At 41.1% G+C, this 25,405-nt stretch overlaps 1 protein-coding gene across 2 annotated transcripts in view; it reads left to right on the forward strand.

The window, feature by feature from the left end:
* ZDHHC8 (zinc finger DHHC-type palmitoyltransferase 8) overlaps positions 1–25,405 on the forward strand; it is a 234,645-nt gene that overhangs the window by 32,244 nt on the left and 176,996 nt on the right. The window lies entirely within an intron of this gene.

Genomic DNA, 25,405 nt, shown 5'->3' on the forward strand with positions numbered 1-25,405 from the left:
TACATTAAGTTAATGTAAAAGAGCATTTGAAATTTCAGTGGAAACCACTGTTCAGGCACAAACATACTGTAGTTCCTTCAGGATTATTTCATGAGAGAACTGCAGCATCACGTACAACAGAGTCACCGGAAGAACTGAAGGTGTCATGGAACTCAGTCTTAACATAAAGAAGAGAAAAGATGGTAGTTGTCCTACTTTCTGTTTATATGGTATATTTGGCATTTCAGGATGCATCCATCCTATTAAAACATATTTGGTATAGAGAACAAAATTAGCTTGTTTTAAAAGTTTGGGCTATCTTATTTCTAATGTAGCCTATAATACAATGAAGTAAATCTATCGAGTAATAGGCTGAACAAACAGCTTCATGTCTCCATGACTACTTATGGATCTGGCTCTGTGAACTACTATTGGGTTGGGTTGTTCTGCCAGCAGTTCACTGGTGCCAAGTGGCTGTGTCTATGGTTCCATTTCCACACCTGTAAAATGAGTAATTTTTCTTTAGGGAAGTAACTTCAGGAGTGTTACTGTATGTCACTGTCTAAGTTGACCATTTAAGAATCAGAATTAGTGTTCTCTCTCATCCTTGCATCATGGTGAAGGGGCAGAAGTGCTAAGAGATCCTTTAAGATGCTCTAAAGTGCCATGTATTCTACTATGGATTTAAAAAAAAAAAAGTAATCTGTAAATATTCTCCTCCACCGTAATTCCAGATCCATCTGTCTCAGGGAATGAAAAAGAGGACTTTAGAGTAAACCCTAGTTTTCCATATGTGTCTGCAGTTTTACTACTACATTGGAGCATTGAAAAGGCTAGGCAATCTTAGTTTGAATTCTTAAGCACCAGCATGTTCTTAGTTAATCAGTAAAAATCAGTGTTTTTAATCTGTTGATGTGGAAAATGGAGAGCCAAATGGCTTCATGAATCCAATTCATTCTCTCTCTCTCTCTCTCATATATATGTATGTATGTAATCTTATTGATCTGCATGTTTTAATTAAAAAGACTCTGAAAGGACACTTTATACTACCTTAGCTCCTTACTGACCAAATTGGGGAGAACTTCTCTGGTTTAAAATTCTGAGGTATAAAGCAATGTTCCTGTTGCTTTATTTGGCAGACACAAAATTTGTGAAGCCTAGGATTTATTGCTTTCAGGCACTGGATTATAGTCCCCTTCATACATGTGAAACTTGTAGTAAAATTTGAGTTCTAGGAGTATGCCATTTACTAACTTGCACTAGTTCAGATCTCCAATTTATTAACAAGCTTACTGGAAAATCAGTTGGTTAAGATTGTATCATTAGTTTCTGTTACTTCTAGCAGATTGCTTTAAATATATACTTATATTTAAAATAATTGGTGCAGATTACTTTCATATTGTGTTAAGTGACTTTTGTGATCTGACCAGACAACAGGGAGACAGGAATTCCAGAGTTTTAATTCTAGCTCTTTGTAATTCCCTCTCTGTCGTGAGTCATATAACCTCTACATTGACCTCACTGTCTGAAAGTGGAGAAGTCTACATCCACTTGAAATTTAGATTTAATCTAAACAGGGAATGTGCCTTGATTCCACCAATGTAGCTGAACTGGTTAAACCTCAAATGCAGACAAAGAAAAGTTACTTGCACCTGGGCAGTTTACTTCCGTTTCAAGTAGTCCAAATTGGAGTTGTCCTTGTCTGCACTGCTCACCTGTTTAAATTCTCCGTCAATAATCTTTCCTGTTTCTCAAAAAAAAATTCCTTTCCAATTGCTCTAAGAAAGATTTATTTTTTGTTTATACAAACCTATGTATTTTTTACACTTACACTTACACACACACACCCACCCACCCCTACCTACCTCTGTTATGCCAGGGGTTCTTAACCTTATTCTTTTGGAGACTGCCCTCTCTCCTCCCGCCCAACATGCCATAAAAACTCCACAGCCCACCAGTGCCACAACAACTGTTATTATGCATTTAAAAAACCAGGGCCAACATTAGGGGGTAGCAAGCACAGCAACTGCCCAGGCTTCAGCTCGAGTCCCAGGTGGCAGGGCTCAGGGCTTCAGCTTTCTGCCCTAGGCTCCAGTGAGTGCAATACTGACCCTGCTTGGAGGACCCCCTGAAACCTGCTCACGGCCCCCCTGGGAGTCCCGACCCCTGGTTCAGAACTGCTGAGTTATGCAAAGTAAAACAAAGTATAGAGACTTTTCCCTCTAATCTTGTAGTCAATCTGTCTTGCACGTTGTAACTCTGGAAGGAAAAAAGATTTTCAACAGTAGAAAGGATGTCTACTTAAGTGCTTCTGAGGATGGAAGAAATTGTAGAAGTGGCTAAATTACTGTAGTAGCAATAAGGTTCTCTTGTCCACTACCTCACTTTCCTGTTATCTGTAGCACTGGCAGCAATCCCTTATCTTTTAAGTGGCCTAACACTTTCCATTATAAGGACCCGTTTTCAGTTTATAATATTGCCAAACTAGCCATTTGGGCTGAAAATTTCCATGCCAGGGATCAGCCTTGTGCAGAATTTTTTGGGAAAGTTTCAGCTAAACAGAATGAGGTATGGGGAAAACATTTTCCCCATGGCAAATTTCATTTCAGAAGATCTAGCACCTCCATGCTTTGCAGCAGGGGAACTGGACTGCTTTAGTGTCAGGGTCTTTCGGGGTCTCTCTGAAAATCTGCTCAAATTTGATCAAGGTGTAAAGCTCTCAACATAGCACTTGGTTTTGCTTGGAGGCTTTTCAGAGGCTGACAGTGAAACTCTCTGAACACTCCAGCTTCAGTGAACATGTTGTATCCCCACACAGCTACTGTGTGCCAACCAGCCTGCATGCGTGCCATCCCAATAGAGCAACTGAGTATGCTGCATCCTAGGGGTGCCGGACTCTTCCTTCAGTTTCTCCTCCAACTGTGGGACCAGGCACCAGAACTGAGAGGAGGAAGACTCTCTCCTGTGCTTTCATTGCTCCCATTGCTGGAACCCACGCACCGTGGTGGAGAAAGAAGCAAACTTACTTACATGAATGAGGAGAAGCAAAAAGAAGACATAGGTGAGGTGGGATAGGCAGGGACAGGGCCTGGGGTGCAGGCAGTAGGCAGTTGGAGCAGAGGTGGATGCTAGGCGATGGGTAGAGCATGAAATATAACCCAGGATTCCTGAGTCCTAACATTCCTCTGCTGCCAGCAGCAACTATGAAACCTACTGGCAAAGTGTCTCATCCCCTGTTGTATCAGTTTAGATGGAATAAATGAGCCAAAGGCCTTAACCTAATCCAGTTACCGTCCAACATTAAACAGTGTTAAAGAAGGTTTGGGGTTGGGTTTACAGAGACTTTAGCCTGCTTAGTACTATGGCGCAAACAGCATTAAAATTCCTTTGAACAGTTTGTTACAGATATAGAGAAGAGGGAAAAACAGTTAAAGCACTTGAAATGTAAAGTATTAAGTAAGGCTTTCGTTTTAATAACATTCCTTGTTCCCTTTCTCTTGAGCTAGAGAGTTGGGCTGGAACTACTATTGCTGTTGTTAAAGTTTGATTTTATTTTATTCCAGGTAGTGGTTGGGAGTTAGCTGGAGCCAGTAGAGGTGGCGATATTATTTTGCTCTTACCCCCCCCCCCTTTTTTTTTTGGCCTGGTCTGGTCAGGATGTATTATAGGATTAGGATGAAGAAGGTGGTCCAGGGTCTTAGGAGACACTGGGGGTGGCACCCATTATGGTGAAGCTTGCCTCAGTAGTCTGTTTTTTTCCCTATTTTTTCTTCCAAAATCTCTTTTGGGGCCATTTAAAAAAGGGGAGCAAAGGGTGGAATTTCCTCAATATTTTGTCCACCCATTAGGCCTAATATCCAACATGCCAATTTTGGCTCATTAATTTCTGGTTCCACATAGTAAAAACAGACAAAGCGTGATTTCAACCTAATGACAGTCCTAGAATAATGTCAGCATGGCCTTTTTTTGTTTGGAATAATTTAGTCTCTCTGTCTGGTTCTCTTGTGTCTGTCTGTAACATTGCTTATTGAAAGCAACTCGGCTTACTTTCCATCAACATTTAGGGTATGTCTACGCAGCTGATGTTAACATGGCTGTGTCGTTGCGGCTCCAGTGCTGGGAGAGAGTTCTCCCAGCGCTGTAATAAAACCACCTTGGCAAGGGTAATAGCTACTATCTACACTCCCACTTTACAGCGCTGAAACTTGCATCGCTCGGGGGGGAGGGATTCACAGCCCTAAGCAAAGAAAGTTTCAGTGCTTTAAGTGGCAGTGTAGACTAGGCCTTATTCTTATAGGTTATTTTATCATCTTATAAACTTTTACATACTTTTTACACTTAAGATTACTATTAGGGTAAATTTGTAGTCCCAATTATTACAACATAATCCCTTTTTGTTTATTTTATGAACCAGTTCCACATAGGATCAGACATTTGTTCATAACATCACAATTACAAAAAAAATCCTTATTTTAATTTCAGCATGTAAAGGAAAGAGGGGAGAACTACTTGGCTATGTTTTAAAGTTTGCAAATTACCTATTCCAGAATTGGTATTTGCAAATATTATTTGATTAGATTGTATAAAATTTACAATTAAACTTTTTAGATGTTAACAAAACTTAAGAACTTACAATGTGCTTTATTGTAGTTAAAACAAAATTTAAAACTGCTGCTGCTATATGTTTGTAAGATGTTTAAGAACAACCCATCTTTTATTACTACTTTGGCTGTACTCCCAGGATGGGCAAAAATGGAAAACACGTTCTCTGTTTTTGCTGTTTACACAGTTAAAGCTGTGCATTTACATAAACTATGAAAATTGTATGCATTTGTGGATAAGCTTGCTTACTTGAAGAAAAACTTCAGCCCTGATGACATTTTTACCCAAGTGTGTTGCCTTCTTTAAAAAGAAGCAACAAAATGATGGTTTGGAATCACTTCTGCATTTATGAGCCATTTGTGACACTCAAAGGTGGCAAAAACAACAACGAGAAAAAAATGTTTTGTTTTTGACATTAAGAAAAAAAATGCTAAAACAAAACAGAATAATCACCAAAAAATTTGGAATTGCAAGAGTCCTTGATTCTGGTGGTTTGAGTCAGTCAGTGCAGTAGCAGCCCTGAATTTGCTGGCATTTTCTTAACAGGGAAGAGTTACCCAATATGTTGTTTTAATAGAAGTCTGTATTAGCAACGTAATGTTCAAAAATATAGAACACTTTATTTTTACCACTTTTGATTTTGTTAAAAACACTTTCCCCACTAAACCTTCAAAATTATTACCAATCAAAAAAACTACAAACCTCAACATCAAAGAAAAAAATGAATAAAACACTTTAAAACAATTAAGCTTCTCCTTTCAAAAAGCATACACAGTTTGCTTGCATTCTTATCTCAAACAAGTTCAAGACATTTATGAATTTCATAACCAGCTTTGAAAACAATTGGCAAATTGTTTGCCAAGGTATCAGCTTCTGAGTATGTATTAACCCTTTAAGCCCTACATTGGGCACCAAAAATGTTGCATTCATTTAGATGGAATAAATGAGCCAAAGGTATTACCATAACCCAGTCACTGTCCAACATTAAACAGGGTTAAACAAAATTTGGTATACAGAGATCTCAGCCTGCTTTGTACCATGACAAACGTGCCGCTATCAATTCTTTGAACCTTTTATTAAAGATATAGAAAAGAAGAAAAAACAATTAAAGCATTTGCAATGTAAAAGTAAGGCAACATTTCTTGTTCCTTTTCCCTTTAGCTGGAGAGAGGTTTTTAAGAAGGAAAACCCCCTTTGTATGACCGTCTCAGACTTAGATGGTATCAAAGATGGGAATAACTGTCCTATTGGGGAAAAGAAAGGAAGATAGTTGAGATGAGCTGCAGCTGTTAAAGGGCTAGTCTACACTACCAGACAGATCAATGGGCAGCGATCGATCTAGCGGGGGTCGATTTATCATGTCTAGTATAGATGCAATAAATGGACCGCCGATTGCTCTAGCGTTGACTCTGTACTCCACCTCAACAAGAAGCACAAGGGGGTTCGACAGGAGAGTGTCTCCCATTGACACACTGCAGTGAAGACCCTGTGGTAAGTAGATCTAAGTATGTCGACTTCAGCTACATTATTCATATAGCTGAAGTTGCATAATGTAGATCAACACCCACCCACCCCCCAGTGTAGACCAGCCCAAAGTCTCATCCTGTTTCATCCCAGGTGGTGGTTGGGATTCAGCTGGAGCTGGTAGAGGTGGTGACATTGTCTGAGTCCATCTCTCTGGCCTGGTCTGGTCAGGACATCTCTTATGATTAGGGTGAAAAAGGCCTGAGGTCCCAGGATATGGTGGGGTTGGTAGCTGTAATGGTGAAGCTTGCTTCAATAACCTCCATTTGTTCTTTCCTCATTTCCTTCCAAAGCCCTTTTTTTAATAGGGACTCAAAAAATAGGAGTGATGGGTGGAATAGCCCATACCCTCATTATTTTGTTTTCCTATTAGGCCTAATATCTAACCCACTGATTTTTGGCTCATTAATTTCTGGTTCCACATCTTCTGTTTTTACTCAGCATGATTTCAACATAGTCCTTGGAGTATATCAATGAGGCCTTTTTGTTTCTGGAGTAATTTAGTCTCTGTCTGGTTCTCTTGCACCTGTTTATAAAATTAATTGTTGAAAGCAACGACCTATTTTTCATCAACACTTGTGTTATCTTTTTACAGTTAAGCTTATAATTAGGGTAAATTTGTATTCCCAATTATTACAACACCCCTCTAGTGGAGAGCTGATACTCAGCTCAAGTGATAGAGATGTTTGCTGTGGATCTAAAGTTTCCAACCCTACTGATGCCCTTTGTGTGTGTGTGGGTGGATGGGGGGGGGGAGGAGGAGGAGGGGCACTAGGGTTCCATGTGGTTGAATTTCTGGGTTCTGAGGTTTTTTTTTAAATTTAGAAAATTACAAAAAGCCTATATTAAAAGAACATTAAGGATGCAGAGCTAAACACTCAGAAGTTTTGAAATGCCACAGTTAACCCTCCAGACTTGTGAAGCTCTTCATCATCAGAAGGAAGGTCCCCATGGACCAGGACGCACCAACTCAAAGTGGCACCAGACCCTGCCATGACAACAGATGCAAAACCTGCAGATTTGGTGTAGCTCATACTATGCACTAGATGCCTCAATAACAACTATGTGGGTGAAACCAGACAATTGCTACACTCCCAAATGAACTCATACAGAAGAATTAGGGAGACAAAAACACCATATCAGCCATGGGCAAACACTTTTCACAAATGATCACTCCATATCTGACCTCTCAGTCCTTTGTCCTCAAAGGAAAGCTGCATAACAACTTAAAAGTTGAGCCTGGAAGCTTAAATTTATAACTTTGCTAGACACTAAAAATCATGGACTAAATAAAGACACTGGATTTATGGCTGATTACAACAATCTGTAACCAACTAACCCTCCTGTGTCCTATGACTGCAGATCTGTTAACTGCCCACTTCACCTTGGATGCTCTTGCAACATGTGTTAATGTAACCCCTACACCTCCTGGCTGTGGTGTTCTGTCCCATCTAGTGGCACCAAGACCACTTAGAGAGTTAAATGAGTCTGCTCTACAGCCTTAGCTAAGAGCCAGTTGGCTTTTAGCTCATGCGTAGAGGCTCATGCACTAAGCTCCAGAGGTCCCCGGTTCGATCCGATGACCGGGGTCTGTCAGTGTTACGTTAACTCCTTATGCTGTATTTACCTGTGGACTGAGGACCTTTCCCAGATCTGAAGAAGAGCTCTATATAAGCTTGAAAGGTTGTCTCTCTTTCACCAACAGAAGTTGGTCCAATGAAAGCTATTACCTCACCTACCTTGTCTCAACAATTAATGTTGCTCATGCAACCTTAATTCATCCCTCATGTATATGCATTATGATAGGCATTAATTACACAATGATATAGTATTTTTTTCTACAGGACCCCCATCTTATTCAGTGCACAACATGGACAGTGCTGAGGGAATGAATCAAGGTTGTGTAGTGAATGAGGCTATTGTCTGTAGGACCTGTTGGGGGTTCCCCATGCAGAACATGGAAAGTGTGTAGTGAATGACATAAAACACTACAGGAAGAGAATGATCTTGTGGTTAAAGCAATTGAGTGCCATGCTGAGGAACTAGATTCTATCCCTGCTTCTGCCACAATGTTCCTAGGTGATGCTGGGTTAGTCACGTCAAACAGATTTTCCACAGCTGGATAATAGCTGTGTACCTGACTTTTGGGCTCTCCAGCTTGAGACACATGGGGTCTCATTTGCAGAAGTTTTGAGCATTTGCATCTCCAAGTGAAGTCAATGGAACCAGTGCTCTGAACATATAAATGGCTAAAAAATGCTAAGAACACTGAAAAGTCAGGCCATAGGGGTTTAAGGTGGGCACTTGACAAATCTGGCCTTAATCCCAGTTTGCAGATGAGAGAATGGGGGCAGAGAGAGTATCATTTTACCACATGGGGTGTTATAATGATAAATATGTTAATCATTTTAGTATGAAGCAACAGAGGGTCCTGTGGCACCTTTGAGACTAACAGAAGTATTGGGAGCATAAGCTTTCGTGGGTAAGAACCTCACTTGTTCATTTTAGTATGAATGTTTCACAATCATAGAAAAGCCCATGAGGAACTAATTCTATGTTCAGTAAAGGGTTTAAATGGTATGTAATAAATAAGATGTAGGGGGACACATTGAATGGTGAGGATACAAAGAAAATTTGAATCGCTACCAATTCACTGAGCACGATACATCCTGTGTGCTGAATGAGGCAGCAGTCCTGTAGGAAAGAAGTGTGATCATATACATTACAATAGTTTTTAATTCTATGTACAAAGAGGTCAAATTAAGGTTGTTCATGGACCTTAATTCTGGCACTTCCCAAGGTCTGAGTGCTTGCCTTTCTAACATTAATATTCTTAATTTTGTTTATGCAATAGTGAATGTATACTGCATTTTTTTCATAGTTGGTATCCCAAAGCAATTTCTTGTCCTGCTAGGACTCAGTGCTTTTTGAGCTTTCTAAATTAATAGTTTGGGGTAGAGGGTGAGAAATCCCATATCTGAAAATTGGAAGAACTTCAACATTTGCAAGACAGTTTGGCTAGTGTGAGATGTTATGGAGCAGACTTTCACTTTGTGATGATTTCAGACTAATGGCTGAAAATAGCTGTCTGCATTGCAGGCATGAAATATTAAAGCGTGTAAACATCTCTTTTAATTCCCTGTAAATTGTAATAAGGTCTATTGAACTTAGTGCATGTTGTTTTTCTTTTTGTTTTTTTTTTTTTAAGGGGAATTATGGGATTCTAAAACTTCACTTGTCCTAGTCTCACTCTTTTCAATTAGGATTGGGCAGTTCCAACACACACCCCTAAAGAAGGGCACCATGTGACATATCAGGCATTTAATGATGATGATGTACCATCCCCATAAAACCAATATGCTTAACTAACCAGACTCTATCTCTTGTGCTTACGAAGAAAATCTTCATTGGTCTGTTTTGAGTTGCATACAAGTGTTTTAAAACAACAAGGAGTCTGGTGGCACCTTAAAGACTAACAGATTTATTTGGGCATAAGCTTTCGTGAGTAAAAACCTCACTTCTTCGGATGCAAATTTAAAGTGTTTTAAATATTTTTTATAAGTTTAAGTCTTTGTACTCTTCTGTGACTCGGAAATTTTGTTGTATCCTCTTTAGCTTGACAATTGATTTATTTTATATCCTGGATTAATTACATTTTTCTCAAATCTATTTTTATTATTCTTTTGAAATAATTATGAGCATAGCTACTAGTCAAAGTTAAATAACCAGGATTTCAGATTATTGTATACAAAGCTATTCATCCATTAAATAAATTAATCCGTATTATAGAAAGTCTACACAAAGGTGTCCCACAAGAGCATGGTGCTTGCAACAAACAAGTGAGGTACTGTATCTTAAAATTCAAGTTGCTACCTACACACACATTCTTAAGGTTTTTTTGTTTTGTTTATTGTTACAATAAATGTGTAATAAACTGTAATGATGCAGAAGTAGTTTGCACCCTATTCCCTCATGCCAAATGATTTAGTCCTCTTATCTAATTGTATTTTGCCATTTTTGTAAAGTGTTTTTGAGATTTTTGGATTAAAAAAGGCACTATATACATGCAGAGTATTTATGATTACCTACAATTCTGGCCTCTTTATTCTCCAGGGTGAGAGAGGTAGGTGTATGTATATGTGTGTTATAGCCTGGACTATAGTTTATATGAGAATCTAACACTCCAAAAGAAGTTACCATTACTCCAGTGAATTGGATGCTTAACCAAAATTTCTTTTTAATAGAAGAATGAGGTTTGGGAGTGAAGAAATGAAATGTTTAAATTGTTCAAATTGTGATACAAACCAACAAAGCAAGGAGATCTGAAGTGAATTGTACTGCTTCAGCCCTGATTCACAGCCTAGCTTTTCTGTTCACCCTCATAATGGTGCAAGTTAAAACCTCAACATTAAAATTATAGTGTGATGCTAACGGGCAATAATCAGGAAATTCAAAGAAACATAGCGTATCATGTTTAATGTAGTCATGGAATTGGAACAGAGATGGCAGTTAACTAAGGTAAATGTGGTGAAAAGGCTAACTTGCGTCTCTTGCAGTTTCACATCTATGTAACATTAATATTCTGGTGGCAATTCCACTCCATTACCCAAAACAAACCTAACAAAATAACCTAGTTCCATCTCTCAGCTGCTACATAAACTGACATTTCAGTGACTCATTGCCTTAGCCCTAGTACTGAAATTAGTTATGTAAGAGTGGCATACTTATGTACTTAAACTAAATAAAATAAGGCCATTTTATCATCAACCGTAATGCAGAGGCATAGATTTCCCCCCCCCCCCCCCCCAATCTGCAGCTGCTTGGCTTGAAGATAACAACATGAATAGGGTAACAACTTTTTTGAAGGGCGTATGGGAAAGGAAAGACTTTTAAATGGTTCACAGCCATTTCTACCATTCTGCATATTTTGTAAGCTATGTATCCTAGCTACTTGAAGGACCTGGTTAATTGTACAGTCCACTTAACTTGCAGCTTCTAGTTCCTCTTCTGGATAGAGGATCCAGAAGATGCACAAATCATCCCTCTTGAGCTAGCATGCTGAACTGTTTTAAAAAAAAATTTTTTTTTTTAAGACAGTGACTTATTTTGTTAAAGTAAGTAGCTCTTTAAAGACAGGTGCCCCTTTTCAGACCATTATTGTCCTGTGACAATGGTAAAGAGTCAGGGTCGCTGTCTTCTAACACTGAGTAAGGAACTCTAGTAGAATAAAGAAAATGGTAATTCTAGAATGGGGGGAGGATGACAATGCTATGTTGCGACCACTTTCAAAGTTGCAAATTTTGTTTTTGTTCCGCAGAACGCAAACATTTCAAAAGTTTCCCCGAAATGGAATTGTCAAAATATCTATTTTGGAAAGAAAAGTTCAGGCTTTGGATTACCCTCTCCCCTCTCAGAAGTAACCAGAGTTCAACTTAGATCTCAGAAATCTTCCTGTTGTAATTGATGTTCCATGAAACATCTTGGCTTCAACCTAACAGCATATTTTGACAAAAATGTTCTGACGAGCTTTAACTGAACTGAGCTAAATTAAGCAGTGACTTCGCTTTTTAAAATACAGTATGTAATGGTCTACAAATTTAAAAAACCCTCCACAGATTTATGCTTGTCTGGTGCAGGGGAGAAAAAAACAGTGCATGTTGTGGGAATCTTATCAAAAGAAAAACTTTTTTTGATGTCTGGGGGAAATCTGCTATCGCGTCCTATAAATCCTCTCCCAGGCTTATTTCTTACATATTTGGACCTACTTACACACGCACAGCTTCTTTTCTCCCGTCTTCCCTGCTCCTTGACTACATGGTACTAAATATGTAAAGTTGTTTCAGAGTTCAGCACCATAAAAAATTGGTAACCGCTCTTTTTATTAAGTAATAAGTCACAACAGGATGTGGTGATGCGGTCTAGAATCGCCACACCTATGCTAAGCTGCAACACAATGCCTTCATTCACCGTAAGTGTGGTGATTATTAGACAGCTAATCACCACACCCTGGAGTATTTTATTGCTATTATAAAGTGGTTTGGTTAAAGGAAACACTACTTTTTCTAAGGGGAAAAATGTTAACTTTTTTTTTTTAAATAATCCAGTCCAGGATGATATAATGTAAAGATTCCTTAGTCTAGAATACTAATTGAGCAGTGTGTGTGTGTGTGTGTGTGTGTGTGTGTGTGTGTGTGTATAAATAGAGAGAGAGACCGACCAATATTGCTTTTTCCACTTAGTAACTGCCATATTTTCATAACACCCCAATAAAATAACAATCCCAACTCTTATGCTTAGTGCTTATACACTTTGTGTAGAATTGTTTAAGGTCCCCAATCCTCCCTCTGTTCTCTCTCTCTTCTCTCTCTCTCTTCCCCCCCCCCCATTAATTTGGTGGTGGTTTGGTATTTTTTGTATGTTTGTTTGTTTTTCACTAGTGCTCGACAAAGCCTTGGCATAAGCAAAGATTAGTTTCCCTAGAGTCATATCAGATGTCTCTTTTAATTAGTTCCAGAAGGCGGTATAGGTCACTTGGCTAGAAAATAAAGATAGAATGTAAAAATTCATGAAGGCAGTTTCTGTTGGAAGTTACAGGGACTGGAAGTCACAATGTAGGGCTTCTGCACCGAGAGGACACATACAAGCAGGGATGCATCTAGTTTTGTTTACTATAAAGAGACCTGCTCTGGAGCCATTGGCTACCTATCATAGCCTCTCCCTTGGTCTCCAAAACTGTATGAGCAGAACTCCTAGTTGGAACCAAATATGTACAAGACTTTGGACCTAAACTGCTCTGAAAGACCATTTGTTTTGCCTCTCTGTTGCACACGTAATACCTAATGCTACCCCTCGTGATGCCTTATGCTAAATGTGCTCTGCTGTGGGATGGAAGTGGTGGGAAAAGATGGCTAGATCCTGACTTCCCCCCTCATTTCCTCCTGTTCCCCAGTAGTAGGAGTTTGAGGGCAAAGGTACCTCATGCTCTCCTCCCTGACAGAACTGAATTTGGAGGGTGAAAACTACATGCCTCCCCTCATCACCAGTGAGGCAGAAACTTCCTATTTCAGAGGAACATTTCAGGCAGGGACCGTGAGGTGTCTCAGAATCTGTCCCTTGGATATTTTGTGTTGTGGTGCCATTTGTTCAGTTGGTTCATAGCTCTCATCAATCACTGCATGGTCTCCCATCTCCTAGTAGTTGCCTCTGAGCATGGTATTCTAACAAAAGGTTGGACTCTGAAGAAACTGACTGCGTGAGAACTGGAGGAAGCTTCTTTACATACACACAACAGAAGTTCAGTCAGAATTATCCTTCTTTCAGCCTTAGAGACCCACAAAATTAGGGGCAACCAAAGTTTAGCCTCCATGAGACAGCAGAGTGTACATGTAACCTAACCGTGTGCAGGGAATCGAACACAAAATGGCTGTCTGTCCCTGTGTAACGCTGTCAGGCATGCACTTCGTTACAGTCTTTAGTTTGAACATTGCAGTACACAGAAAAGAAAGACACAACTGTTAAGTAGCTAAATAAGCCACTATCTGGAACTGAGGTAGCCAGAAGAAGTCCTCCCTCACCCTCTGGTGTTTAGAGTGGTGCATCATTTTGTTGTGTAAACTACTGCCTGAGCAATCTGGAAGAGAGACTGCTGGACTCCAGAAGTAGCAACATCCACTTGTCTTGGCTGGAAGGATGGGAAAATTGCAACTGTATTTGGACTCAGCATTGACTTCTGGGACTTGACTTGAGCACACACTTAAGTGCTTTGCTGAATCAGGAGCTACATGCAGGGGGCTTTCCACTTGGCTGCAAAATGAAGCAGTCAGCTTACTCTGAGACAATAATAAACTATTATGCCCTGCAGATACCAGAAATATGGCTGATAAAATATCAAACCTCCATCTAAGACATTTGTAAATGCAGCCAAGCTTGCTGGAGGGAGCTGGATTGGAAACTGTTTCACATAATTATTTTAGAAGGAAAGACTTCTTCAAAACCATCTAAGGAATGGACCATATTAAGACATTATTTAAGTAACTTTATTGCAAAATTATTTACATTCGTTTCTCTTGATTATCATTGGGGAAACTGGTTAATGCCAACCAGCTGCAAGTATTTTGCCCCAAAATAGGAAAGGGTTTAAAAAACCAATTTAATATTGGCTCATATCAAGTTTTTAAAAAATCATAAAAGTTAGATGGATAAAAACCTTGACCATCCTGCTGCCCACGCAGGATGGCTTTCTATAGCATATATTTCACTCCATTGTCCCATCTTGTTCTAAATGACTCAATGATGGGGCTCTCACAGCTTCTCTTGTGGGACTATTTCACAACTCATTAAATTTGTTGTCTGGAAACTCTCCCCCGACTGAATAAGTTTGAAGCTTGTGGGAGTGGGAAGTGACTATATCTCAAATGAGAATGTGGTCAAACTGCCCCTTCAATTCTACAACACTGTTAAAAACTAGGGGGTGGGGAAATCACTTTTCATCAGGACACTTCAGTTTCTCCTAAATCAGTGTAGTAGAAAAAGGAAGGGACATGATACTATGCGGAGGGATACCATCTAAAAAAATTCTGCTATGATGTCTTCCAGTATTGCAGTAATTTAGTCTCATTTCAGGAGGGTTTTGACAGCCTGACAAATCATGACTTAGTCTCATTACAGTACTCTTGTGGTTTTTCAGTAAGCCTATCACTGCAGCCAAAACTCTGCTTCAGTTGATGAAGTGCAGAATATAACTTCTGTAGCTCTCTCATTCATCTTATGCTTCCTACTATCCTCCCTAAGAAACTTTATTTGAGAGGAGCATGCTGACATTGACATGACTGATATCACTGTTAGTGATCACTTTCACTTATTCATTCCTTGGTTATAAAATGGAGTATGGAAGCCAAGCCATATTAGCTGTGCAAGTTTGGTTTACTTTGTCTCTAAAAGTATTTGACTTTTCTTGTGACTAGGATAGAATAGCAATCATTTCTCAAGGTGGGATGTGCATGGAAAACGTGAAATCTGACAGTCTCGGTATCAGTTGTCTGCAAGAGGAGAATACTCACAACTCTGTGCCAGCTGTAGTGAGTGCTAGAGTAAACCAGCTGCTGTTATCTTGACTGCTGTCTAGACTTGCTTTGAGCACACTAAAACGATGTGATTAAAATGCCAGCACCTAGTCTGATAGCAGTCCCGTCATTGCTAGCATGCCTAGTCTAGATTTTTGGCCAAGATCTAGTAACAAGGCCCCCACACTTGGAAAAGAATAACCTTAGCAAAATTTAGCTCTTCCATAGTGCATTTCATGCATAGATCTCAAAGTAATTTGCTAAAAAAGTCAGGTAGTAGCACCATTTTACAGATGAGTAAACTGAGGCACAGAGGTGAAGGTCTGCTAAGCAAAGTCAATGGCAGCACAGGAATAGAACCCAGGTTGTTTTATGGTCCAGTTTTCTATTCACTGGACTTTACTGTCGGTAAGTATCTGGAATGACTGTGGGGATTTGAATGACTACCCTTAATTAGAACAAATCTGAAATCTAATATTTGAAGAGTGCTGTGTACTGATGTGGATGACTGCCATTTTTCCCCCCAAAGCGGTAGATCCCCTAAGAGAAATGTGTATCGTGTAATCTGAGACAGATTGATTATGAAGCTAATTCTTGGCAAATGTCTCTTCACTTAGTTTTAATGCTCCATAACTGTGTATTGTAGAAATTCCCACAACTACGAATATTTAGGTTAATTTAAAGCTTTCAACCTGAATTTTTTAAAGTGTTCTGTTACTCCTTATTTATTAATCAGTAAGACTACATCCCCTGAGAGCAATAAAAAAAATTAATGTTACTATGCTTTGCCTACAGTAAAGCAGGAAATTGTTCTTATAAATGTATAGGCGAGTGTGGCCATAAACTGCTTGAACACTTTTCAAAAGGGGTTGTTCTTCTGTAGCTGGAAATACTGGAGAAATGGGATACTGGATAAAATGGAGCTGAGGGAAAGCGAAGTGTGTTATGGGGTTGCTTGTGGACTGGTGACTTTGCATTTCTCATCCTCCTTTGCATCTCTTTGCCTCCCCAAATCAACAGATTTTAGGGTACTGTAAGTGTGCAGTGTGCATGCACAGATAGAATGTCCTCTTCTCCCTCTTCCACTTGTGTCTTAAGCCCTGCCCAGTTCAGGAAGTTACATGCCTAAGACCTTGTCTACGCTACAGGGGAAATTCGATCTAAGCTACGCAATTTGAATTACATGAATAGCTTAACTCAAATTGATGTAGCTTAGCTCGACTAACCACGGGGTCCACACTACTCAGTGTCGACGGTAGATGCTCTCCTGTCAACTCCCCCTGCTCTTCTCGATTCGGTGGAGTACAGGAGTCGACAGGAGAGTGATCTGGGGTCAATTTAGTGGGTCTTCACTAGACCTGCTAAATTGACTGCCGATGTATCGATCACCGCACGTTGATCCTCCAGGAAGTGTAGACCAGCCCTAAGTCCACTTGTGAGCTACATCTGGGAACACCGCTCCTGGAGTTGGGCAGCTCAAGCGCCTAAGTTGTTTCTTGCAAGAATGGGCTAGGCACCTGCCTCACTCCACCTTGGATCAATAATTCGGTCTTTGGAGCAGGGGGACTGAACCCAGGGTCTCCTGTCTCTCAGATGGGTGCCCTAACCACCAGGCTTTAGAGTCAGTCTCTCTCTCTGGCCCAATGACTAGTTGAAGTGTTCCATTGTATAAATATTTAACAGGAGAGACTGAGGGATCCCCACATCAGAATGTCCCATAGCTAAAGTGAACTCTCCTGAGAGGTAGGATTTGAACAGGGTTCTCCCTTCTCCCTATTGGGGGGATGAATTGAACCTGGGTGTCTCCCTTATCCCAGATGAGCGCTCTAACCACTGGGTTAAAGGTATAAGAGAGGTGGCTCTTCCTCCTCATGCATTTTGAACAGACATTGCAGGCAAGGTAGGTTGAGGAGCACTTATCTTCCCCGATTTGTGGATTGCACATGGGGTTAGGCCAGAGAGAAGCATCCAGACACCTAGAGTAAGGCAGTTGTGCGCGTGCTCAGAGGAAAAACCTTAGGTAGATAGAGGACTTTTATAGTGAAAATTTAAGTGCCCACAGGGTTAGGCAGCAGCCGAGTGGGGGTTTTGTGGGTCATGGTGATGCCTAAAACTGGGGTTTAGATGCCTAAATACATTTGTAGATCTGGGACAGTTAGACCATATACCTCAAGGTGAACCCGTTCACTACAAACTTTGTTGTCCTACATCTTTATGCAAGCCAAATAAACAGCTTGGTAGAGATTTTTGTCTATCCTTTTATACCCTGCCTAGCGTAAGGAAATACTGCTGCGGCTTAGGGTAGGCATGATTTAAAGCACCACCCTATTATTTTGATATGCTAGCATAAAGAATATAATTTTAGATAAAGGCCACGGTTTAATAAGACTGTAAATCCAGTAAATAGATGCAGTACAGGGAGGCAATTTTTCAAGATCTTTCTAGCACCTCTGTTGTAAAACATTATGAGCAGCTAAAGATGAACTTCAACAATCTCTTACTTTTTAAAAGTCATCATTTCATTTTTGTTCTTTGGGTTAAATTTACTCTTTTTTTTTTTTAATGTGACCATGTTTTTAATTAAACAATTTCTGATTTTATACTATATTCCTTTCTGGAAGAGTTTTTACTTGTCTACTAAATTGAACCAATAAGAGAGGCTTAAAGCAAGAATACTTTAAATAGAAGAGAATCTGTCATGTTCAATTTAAGATTAGAGAGATGCATGGAAATAGTAGTATGCAGTTTTAGCCTCTTTGAGCTAAAGAATTCTGGCATAAGATGCCAGGTGTTTGTCCTTTGCAGAAGAGACTTCTCACCTCTTGCTGTGCTGTTTTAATCAGAGGAGTCTTCATTTATTCACTACTCACTGAGGACCTGATCCAAAGGCCATTGAACTTAATTGAGGTCTTTCCAGTGACTTCAATAGTATTTGGATCAAGCCCTGTGAAAGTAATGCAGGTGATGGCTAGCAACAGATATCTGGCTTCATTCAAGGGAGCACTCAGACATTTGCCAATTCTTTCTGACCATCTCCCATCTGGGTTTTCTTTTCTAGTTCCACAGTATGTCATTATTTTTAGAGCAGTTGCACCATAGAGGGTGGAAGCTTGATTCCTCCATCAACCACCACCAAGCAAGCTTGATAATATTATTGTAGCCTGTAATGTATAAAAAAAAGTACATAGTCTGTCCACATTACATATAGCAATCATAATTTACGGGTGGGGGATATTTTCCTAAGCTTAACCCGTTAAAGATTTTGTCACCATCTGGCTTCCAAGCCTGTATTTGCTGCTTTGACATGAGGGGGAAGCAATTTTTAAAGTCACCCAAAATATAGCTACAGAACTGACAGATATCCTTATTTGCAAGCACAAAATCCTGCATCTGCTTGCACAACTGGGAATTTAAATATGCAGCTGACCCGTCTACCCTTGTAAATGCAAGTTTTTGCAAATATGCAGTGAATAGGTGCAGATGTTCTTGAGAACATATTTTTGGAGGCCCTTTTGATGGTATGGCCAAGAATATACAGGATTGAAGGTAGTCTTGCTAGCCATGCTCTGCATTTGAATGGCCTTGGGTAAACTAGTGTAAGTATGGGATCCTTTTAATCTGCATTTGAGGATTAGACCTGGGTTAAGTGTGGGACTGGGAGTCAGGATGTCTAATCACAGTTCTGACAGACTTCGAACTCTGCGGTGTGATCATTAATGTTTGTAAAGTGCCCTGGAGATGCAAAATGTTGCATAAGTATTGCTTATTTATACTAATTTGCAGCTCGACAGATATTACTTCTGAGTCACTAAACTCACTAACTTCTCAGAGAATTGCTGGAAAGATTTAAGGTAAATTAGGCCTTGTGACGCATTCATTTTTAGGTGCTATAGCTTCACTGGAAGTAGGGAAGGAAAAAAGATTGAGGATAATACCATAAAGTACAGCAGGGAAAGATTATCACAAAATCCACATCTATCAAAACCTTTTCAGCGCTTTCTGCAACACCAGCTGAAATCCTTCACTGAGGAGCTCAACTTCAGGTTCCCACAATATCACTCAAAACAAAAAATGCTTTTGTGTGTCCTTGTAACTGTTGACTCTCTCCTGCCTTTAAAGAAGACTGCTAGGTCCATTAGCTTTAATGGACCACCAGTAGTGCCAAACATTTTTTGTATTAATGCCATTCACACCAAAGCATTTAAGGCAGTGTCTTTAGGTGCATAAGTGTCATTCAAACACAAGCAAGGTTTTCAGGTGACTATGCTCAGATTTATTAAAGTCAACTTCTTTAAAATGTTTTCTATTTTATTATTTGCACTGTGGTAGGGCTGAGGAGCCCCAGTCACGGACAAGGTGCAGTAGACACCCCCACAACAAAAAGACAGCCCTAGTCCCCCAAGCTTACCATTCACTTTCCTTTTCTTGACTCCAATTAGGGTTGCCAACTCTGACTGAAGCTATTCCGGGAGATTTCTTTTTCCAACATGATGAAATGTTATTTTCTTAAAATATTCTATTAAAATCTCCTGGATTGCTTTCAACAGTCACTGGGCGATTGCTGCCGATTCTGGGAGACTCTAGGCCAATCCTGGAGGGTTGGATACCCTAACTCCAATGCAGGAACCACTGTCCGAGAGTGTTTCAAGCATGTACCAACCATTCATTTCTTCCACTTCCTCATTGTTTACAGGGAACCCATCATAATTCACTCTCTCCTGTTTGTACTATAGATAGATATTTTTAATAACTTACAGATCAGGAATGAGCAAGAGAAAAGTAATATCTGAATAACAGATTGGGATTTGAACCTTTCTGATGTCTGACTAGCACTATCTGAAGCTGCTTAAGAAACATGCCTAAAACCACATGGCTTTAATAAGAAAACTGTACATTTATCCTAGATTAGATGCTGTGGGTTCTCCTCTTAATAATGAAAGTGGCTGTGATGATTCCAGAGGTTGAGGCTTGACTTTCTGCCTTGACACACGACGCTCGGCTGTGTTCCAGGATTGCACCAGTGCAACTTGCATCGTTGGGACTGGGTGGGCAGAGCTGCAACAGTGCAGTTAGGCCACACTAGCCGTCCTGTTATGGGCGCATAGGGGGCATTGTAGCCATGCTCTGCATTAATGTTGTGTGAAGAAACCCATGGCCTTTCCTCTCCAAACTGAGCTTCTGTTCCTTCAGCAACCTTCTAGTTTCAGTGGGGCATGTAAGCAGAATTTTTCCATTGACTTGGCACTGGCTGGTGTCCTTCATAAAGACTTGCAATATCTTCCTCTTCTGAAGCCGGGCAAACCTCCCCTTCCCCCAATCCAGGAGCCCCAGTGCGCGCGTCGCCGCCCCACCCGAAGCTGGAACCCACAGTAGGAGCCCCCCTCACCCATACACAGCCCCAGCTACCCCCTTGCCTGCACCCTGAGCTATGCTCTCCCTGCACCCTGAGCTACTCCTCTCACTTCACACAGCCCCCAGCTACCCCCTGCCTGCACCCTGAGCTACCCCCTCTCACTTCATACAGCCCTTATCTACCCCCTGCCTGCAATCTGAGCTACCCCCTCTCACTTCACACAGCCCTTAGCTACCCCCTGCCTGCAATCTGAGCTATCCCCCTCACTTCACACAGCCCTTAGCTACCCCCTGCCTGCAATCTGAGCTATCCCCCTCACTTCACACAGCCCTTAGCTACCCCCTGCCTGCAATCTGAGCTATCCCCCTCACTTCACACAGCCTTAGCTACCCCCTTGCCTGCACGCTGAGCTATTCCCCTGCATGCACACAGCTCCAGCTACGCCCCTTGCCTGCACCTTGAGCTACTCCCCTCACTTCACACAGCTCTAGCTACCCGCTGCCTGCATACAGTCCCTAGCTACCCCCTCCCTGCACCCTGAACTACCCCCCTCACTTCCCACAGCCTTAGCTACCCCCTTGCCTGCACTCTGAGCTATTCCCCTGCATGCACACAGCTCCAGCTACCCTCCTTGCCTGCACCCTGAGCTACTCCCCTCACTTCACACAGCTCTAGCTCCCCGCACACAGCCCCTAGCTACCCCCTCCCTGCACCCTGGGCTACACCCCTCACTTCACACAGCCCCTAGCTATCCCCTGCCTGCACCCTGAACTACCCCCCTCACTTCACACAGCCCCTAGCTATCCCCTCCCTGCACCCTGAACTACTCCCCTGCCCGCACACAACCCTAGCTGCCCCCCTTGCAGCCTGAGCGGTTTTCAAACTTTTTGAACTGAGTCCCCCCCTTTGAGTTAGTGGGGTGGCCTCCTGAGTGAGTAGGGTGACCAGATGTTCTGATTTTATAGGGACAGTCCCGATTTTTGGGTCTTTTTCTTATATAGGCTCCTATTGCCCCCCCACCCCCTGTCCCGATTTTTCACACTTGCTGTCTGGTCATCCTATGAGTGAGTCAGAGGATGGAGGTGGTGCTCCCTCCATGAACCCTGCTGTGCGGAGCTGGCTCGAGGCCTGCCAGCTCTTTACTGCCCCCCCCCCCCAAATAAGTAAAACTATGCTTATGCCCCAGGGTCCCCCTCGGCCTGGAGCCCAGAGTCCTCCGCCTCCCCACCCCCACTAGGCCCTGGTGTTTTTATAGCATATTGAGGGGGCCCTCAGCAAGAAAAAGGTTGAGACCCCCGCTGTAAGCGCTGGGCATGCAGTAAAGGCAGAAGACACTAGAGTGGTCTGGGCTGACTCGTACTATGCTAATATTTTCAAAGTGGGGGCTTCCTCGTCTTGCCCACAGAACTAAGGAACTGTATCTTCTCTGCTCCTGGCAGACAAGACACTGGAATCTTTTTCTACAGTAGCAGAATCAGTGGCCTTTTTCCAGCAATAGGGAAGCAGCATGATAGGAGGACTGGTTGGATAAGGGGCGGCACTGGTCCTGGGAGGTGGGATGTTCGCTCAAGGTGAAATGAGTGTGCCTGCTGCACAGGTGACCATGTGCCCCCCATGGCTGATTCCTGCTGGCTCCTCGTACCCTGTGTGTGATTTATTTTATTTTTTAAAATACACACAGTTTCCTAAGGCATTTGTTAGACTTTCTTACATCCCTATGGCCATGACTCCTGCCTCCTGCTTTATCCTTCCATGGGCAGGATGTAATTACAATCTCTTCTGTCATAGCTACAGTTGTGGATGGGGTACTCCTGTTGGGAGTGTGGGGCTGACTGGGGACAAGAGAGATGCTCTCCTTGGGCAATTCTTGCACCTCCTATGAATACTTGCAGGAAGGGCTATTCAGACTTCAGCAAGGACTCCTCATTAACTATAAATATTTAATTGGGGTGATCTAAATCAGAGCATGTATTTCTGTACTGATAACACATTTCAGCATCTTGTGCTGCAAGATAAGACCGAAGACTTGGCATAAAAACAGCCCTGGGCATCAGATGCAGGGGAGCATAGAAAAGCTGTGAATCTGGCAAATATAAGGGCCACTTCACCTTGCTATTTCCATTTGGGAAAGCAGCTCTTAGGTATGCGGGTTAAGGAAAACACGTGGGTTTCTGTGGGGGAGAATTTGAATGGATCTCAAACTACACAAATAAATAAATACAACTTAAAGGATTTGTCATTTTATATTCTGTAGGGAAGAGGCATTATCTAATGTTGAAAGCATGGGGCTGGGAGATGTAAGTTCTGTTCCAGACTCTGTTCCGTTCTTTATGTTATGCTTGGTGGTTATTTAATCTGCCTGTGCCTTGAGAATCAATTCCACTTTTACTGAAGAATATCGATCCACCTTTGAAGCAGTTTGTAATATGAGATGACAGGCACTAGAAGAGTGTAAATAAATGTTCTCTGACAGCAAAACACATACCATGTACCCATATGCATGGACACTTAGCTTTAAAATGAAAAACAAAATCCAAACTCAGACATGATAAAATCTTGGCAGCAAAGCAAACCCAGATGAACTGCATTTTGTGTGCTATGCAAAAACTGATTAACTTTTCCTCCTCTCCTCTGACTGGCTAGTTGTACATTTTCTCATGGAATGGATTTATCTTTATTATTATTGTTTTCACTACAGTTTGGGATGTAGTTTTACCTTTAAAATTTACATGCAATATTTTATTGGTGTTAAAATCCCCCTGACACCTGCAAAGCAGCATCTTGAACTCTTTGGATTCTCCTTACCAGTAAGTAGTGATGTCCTTCAAGGAAATGTTCTTGGCTAAGATTCAAACGGACTACTGTGATTCCTAGAAGTTGCAAGAAGTATTGCTAATACGAAAGTTGCTTACCCAGGACTATTAATTATCGGAGAGATGATCGCATATTATGAGAGGGGTAGTTTATCTGCCATACTTCTTAGATTAACTAATCTGACATGATCCTCTTGGATCACTGAGGATCGATCCCCTATTTTCTTCAGAAGGAGTCAGAATCTTGGCTAGGTCATTAAAGAGTCCCATCACGCTTTTAACAAAAGTAAAGATGTTCTGAGTGAATTTCAGTTTGGATGGTAAAATTTTGCCTGTCTAAATACCTGCCATTTTGATTAAAAAACAAGAATGACATAAAATTAACATGGCACATGCAAAATGGATTAAAAATTGGCTAATGGATTGATTTCCAAATGTAATAATGTACGTGGAATTGTCATTGAGTGGATATGTTTCAAGTGGGGTCCCACAGGGACCATGTTCTTGGCCATGTGCTATTTAACATTTTTATCCGTTACCTGGAAGAAGACATAAAATCATCACTGATAGCTTGCAGTTGACTCAAAAATTGGGGAGTGGTAAATAATGAAGAGGACTGGTTACTGATTCAGAGCAATCTGAATTCTTGGGAAACTGGGTGCAACCAAACAATATGTGTTTTTAATTCAGCTAAATGTAAATCTAGCAATCTAGCAGAGAAAGGTATAACTGGATCTAATGGCTGGAAGTGGAAGCTAGACAAATTCAAACTGGAAATAAGGCATACATTTTTAAGGATGAGAATACCTAACCAGTGGAAGAATGGTTACCAAAGGTTGTGGTAGAGTCTCCATCACTGACAATTAGAAAAACATCCAATCTCGGGTTAAAAGAAGATCTGCTGTAGGAATTGTTGTGGGGAAGTTCTGTGGCCTGTGTTATACAAGAGGTCAGACTAGATGAGCACAATGGTCCCTTCTGGGCTTGGCATCTATGAATTTCAATTAGAGAGCTGTGTAAGATGAGTTGTCAAACAGCAGCAGTGTGCCAGCCCAGCTGTGGCTGTAATTTGCTGGTGGGTGAAAATATTTCCTGTTTTTGTGGGGGAGGGGGGGGGGTTTAAAGTATTTTTAAGAAGTAATGTTTTATAGCAGGGGTCGGCAACATTTCCAGAAGTGTTGTGCCGAGTCTTCATTTATTCACTCTGATTTAAGGTTTTGCGTGCCAGTCATACATTTTAATGTTTTTAGAAGGTCTCTTTCTATAAGTCTATAATATATAACTAAACTATTGTTGTATGTAAAGTAAATAAGGTTTTTTCAAATGTTTAAGAAGCTTCATTTAAAATTACATTAAAATGCAGAGCCCCCCGGACCGGTGGCCAGGATCCGGCAGTGTGAGTGCCACTGAAAATCAGCTCGCGTGCTGCCTTCGGCACACGTGCCATAGGTTGCCTCCCCCTGTTTTATAGCATCAGGGTCTGAGAAATCCACTCTCCCCCAAAAGTACTTGGCTGAAAAGTTCTAAAAGAGCTAAAATGATCTCAAATAAAATAGGAAGCTTTCCCCTGTACATCTCACATTAGTAAAACTCTTCAGCACATGTTTAAATCCCATTAACTTCAGTTGGATTTGAGCATGTGATTAAAGTTATGTGTACTCTTACATGCGTTGAACTTTGGGCTCTGGGGTATAAAGAAACCGGGAACTAAATGAATGTCTCCTAAATGACCCAGAAATAGTTACAATAACCCAGTGGGATCATGTGGATTTTTAAGTCCTAAATGACCACGGTTTTGGAATTTACAGAGACTCTATATTCACAACCTGGCAGAGATCTTGTATGTTGTGTGGATCGTTTCTTTGGCAGGGGAATGAGGCAGAGAAAAGGGGTTGCTTTGGCGGAGAAGGGAGATACGATAGCTATGGAAAAAGTTTAAAACAAATGCTGGCAGGACTAATCTAGGCCTCACTAGTAATTGCTTCAGTCTTAATTTTAACCTGGGACTGTGTCTGAAGAACTAGATTAACCTCTTTTTTTTCTAGCAGTTACAGAAAACAAATCTTTAAGGT

This window comes from Malaclemys terrapin, chromosome 16 (assembly GCF_027887155.1).
Source record: "Malaclemys terrapin pileata isolate rMalTer1 chromosome 16, rMalTer1.hap1, whole genome shotgun sequence".
NCBI lineage: Eukaryota > Metazoa > Chordata > Testudines > Emydidae > Malaclemys > Malaclemys terrapin.